The sequence below is a fragment of the Triticum aestivum genome, chromosome 5D, assembly GCF_018294505.1.
Source record: "Triticum aestivum cultivar Chinese Spring chromosome 5D, IWGSC CS RefSeq v2.1, whole genome shotgun sequence".
Lineage (NCBI taxonomy): Eukaryota > Viridiplantae > Streptophyta > Magnoliopsida > Poales > Poaceae > Triticum > Triticum aestivum.
This window is the reverse complement of record NC_057808.1, coordinates 300,854,150-300,857,331: the sequence shown is the minus strand read 5'-3', so window position 1 is coordinate 300,857,331 and position 3,182 is coordinate 300,854,150. Positions and strand designations below refer to the sequence as shown.

At 41.5% G+C, this 3,182-nt stretch overlaps 1 protein-coding gene across 2 annotated transcripts in view; it reads left to right on the top strand.

Moving 5' to 3' along the window:
- The window catches only part of LOC123121321 (cysteine-rich receptor-like protein kinase 25), a 9,786-nt gene extending 8,323 nt beyond the window's left edge, over window positions 1–1,463 (top strand). The window contains exons 11-13 of one of the 2 annotated variants that reach the window (XR_006459666.1): window positions 244–321; window positions 745–1,098; window positions 1,196–1,456. The gene's annotated coding sequence lies outside the window, so the exon portion shown is untranslated. Of the gene's footprint in view, window positions 1–243; window positions 1,099–1,195 lie in introns of both variants that reach the window. The other variant, XR_006459665.1, reaches the window with a different exon arrangement.
- The last annotated feature ends 1,719 nt before the right edge of the window (window positions 1,464–3,182 follow it).

Below are 3,182 nucleotides of genomic sequence, written 5' to 3'. Positions count from 1 at the left end.
GTGTTTTGTCCGGTTTGGGTTTGTTGGGGGGTAAAAGAAGCGGAAAAATAGACAGGGGGTAAAGTGAACCACCCACTTTATTCAGGGTAGTAAAATGGACTTTTTTTTTTTAAGTGGGTCAGTACCTGGCTCTACCAAGTTATCCTTCCCAAAAGGTTACTTTAGTGGATAGATTATTTATAATTATTACTACTAAGCAAGACAAAATTACTAAATGTCTAAGTTGCGTACTACTTTGTGCAGAAATTTGTCAGTCAACCGTCTGAATGGCTCGCTTCCAGATTCCCTCTGTAAAAATAATGCAGGATCTTACGTTTTCAGGTTTGGGTTTTCCTGTTAACCTTTTTTTCTATTAATATGCGTCCAAATGTGAAATGTGGAGTGTTCTTCTTTCTGCGATCTTACACATGTACGGATGTAACAAATTTAAGATTGTCTTCCACACCAAATACTCTGAACTGATTGTAGTAAGTAATTTAAGGTATGAATCTGATCAAGACATGTGCAACCAAACAATTAGCCCGTCTTCATCGAGAAATAGAACATCTATCATATCTATTTCAGTATTGGTTCCTGCACTGGTAGTGGCTGTACTTGTCATTTCATATCTGGTCTGGAGGCAGAAAAGAAAGCCTAACAGTGAGTGTGCTCTTATGGTCTTATCTTCTATAACATGTATCAATGGGGATTATCATGGTTTACCATATTTAGTATTTATGTTATATCTATCATTTGCACGACCAGTTTCTACTCGTGATCCTGCCACAGGCAGAACTTGTGGGAGCTCCAGTTAGTAGGAAAGGTCACAGGGAGCACCTGGAAAATACTGAGAATCGCCGATTCACATACAAGGAGTTGGAGAAGTTTACAAATAAGTTTGAAAGGTTCATTGGACAAGGAGGTTTTGGGCTTGTATACTATGGTCGTTTAGAAGACAATACTGAGGTTGCTGTCAAGAACTCAAGATGCGTTGAAAGGTTCATTGGACAAGGAGGTCTTGGGCTTGTATACTATGGTCGTTTAGAAGACAATACTGAGGTTGCTGTCAAGATGTGTTCCGAGTCCTCGTCACATGGACCCGATGAGTTCTTAGCTGAGGTACCAATTTTGATCACCTAAAAGACATTAGAATTTTGCCGGTGGGATTCCTGACAAATTAAGAGATTATCGTCATGTTCTCTCTCTCGTTACCTAGGTTCAGAGCTTGACAAAGGTGTATCACAGGAATCTAGTATCATTGGTTGGTTTCTGCTGGGAGAAAGATCATTTGGCACTGGTTTATGAGTACATGTCTCAAGGCAATCTTTATGATCATCTGAGAGGTTTGTCCATTGCAAACGTAACCACTGATTACGTGATTAAGAGAGAACAACTGTGTAGCGGTCTCAGATCGCATACAATTTCTGTGCATTGTTCAAGACATTGTCTCAATTCCGAAGTAGTTTTCGGCTATCTACGTCTCTACCTTCTGCAGTGCATGCATATTTCTAGAGGCTGCGTGACAAAGAGAAAGTCTTGAACTATATTTTGTATTAATTTCAAGCACAAAAGAGCGAACTGAAATTACAAATAAAATTTTGCAACAATTCTGAAATAATAGTGCCCCTTTCGATCCATATTAATTGTCGTTGATTTAGTACAATCTTGTACAGCGACAAATAATCTGGATTGGAGGAAGTAAAAAATTCATAAAAATCCGAATTGTTTTCACAACACACATGAATGAATGTTCTACTTCCGTGCAATTTTTTACAATAAATAACATTCAATAGGTCAGTGCAAAAAAAAAGGAACACAATCAACTTTCTGAAAAAGCTCACTGTTGAAGCATTTTGGGGTTTCTGTTTTGCTTTTTCTACCCAAAGTACACGAATGTGATTTCTTCAATAAAATTTATATGTGCGAAGAAAACTCAAGAATGTTTGTCTACATTTTCTTATATTGATTTTTTATTTATTTTTACGTGAATGTTACTTTCGCCTTAGTAGCAGCTAGACGTACATATAGCTGATGAACACTGACAAATCCCAAATCAGCCAGGAGTTTCCTAAATCGGCTCACTGTTCTTGGACCTTTAGCGAACACAAGCTAGCAGCCAAGATGATGCCGCAATTTCCCCTCTGATCCACGAACTCGCACCTGCTCGGTCAGCAAACAGGATTTGAGCGCTGGGCCGCTGATTTGGTTGAGGTCGAGACCAGCAGGCAGGAATTTGCACCTCAATTGACTTAGCCATGGATCTCTCTTCAACGTGACACAGGATTTTTTATATGTTTTGGTCTCAACCTTGGAGCCCCAATTTTATTGATCCTACTTGCATTGGGGGCATTGTGCTGTATTTCAAATTTGTAGTGCTATCATAACTCTTTTTTTTTTTGCGAGTAGTGCTGTCATAACTCAACTTGTGGTTTAATTATGAGGTCCCAGAAGTATAATTTGCAAATGAAAAACATCAATAATTCAACTCTTTCTCATCGTATTGCAAGTTGAGGCACTAAATTTTATGTAGTGGTTCTGTCCGAGGTCGCACGACGGAGTTTGATCCTCCAAATTGCAATGTCAACTAATAAACCAGAGCCCGTCCGACCAATTCCCGTGCGAGTGTGGTCATTTTCAATTATGTCATTCATCGTTCATTTTACCCGTCATCCAAGAACTAGTCAGTGCACACCACAATATCGTCGTCTTCAAGCATAAAAACAATAAACATGTACATATGTCAATATGCCGTGTCAATCTGAATCTTCAACTGCTACTGCTTATATCACATAGATGGGCCATCGCATTTACAAAATAAAGGTTGTAAGGGCATCTTCAACGCCGACCATCAAACTGCCCATATACATTCGAACGTGTTGTATCATCCAGCACGGACCTGTATCGGTCCGCTCAGCGCTCCGGGCGTGCTTTTTCTCACAAACCGGAGACAAACTAGGAGAGCTTTGCACGTGTCCGGACACTACCACACCCGCGTCTGACCGCCCTGGCCCACCCAACAACCCTAGCGCCTCTCTCGCGCTTTCCTTCTGATGCACACGCCGCTTCCCGCGCCGCATCAATGCCGGCCCGGAGCACAGAGTGGCTGACATTGATGCCGCGGTGTGACCGCCGCTGGCCGACATGACCTCTCGGGAGTCGCCGCTTCAATGCGGGCGCAGCTTCCCGAGAAACCAACTCCAGCT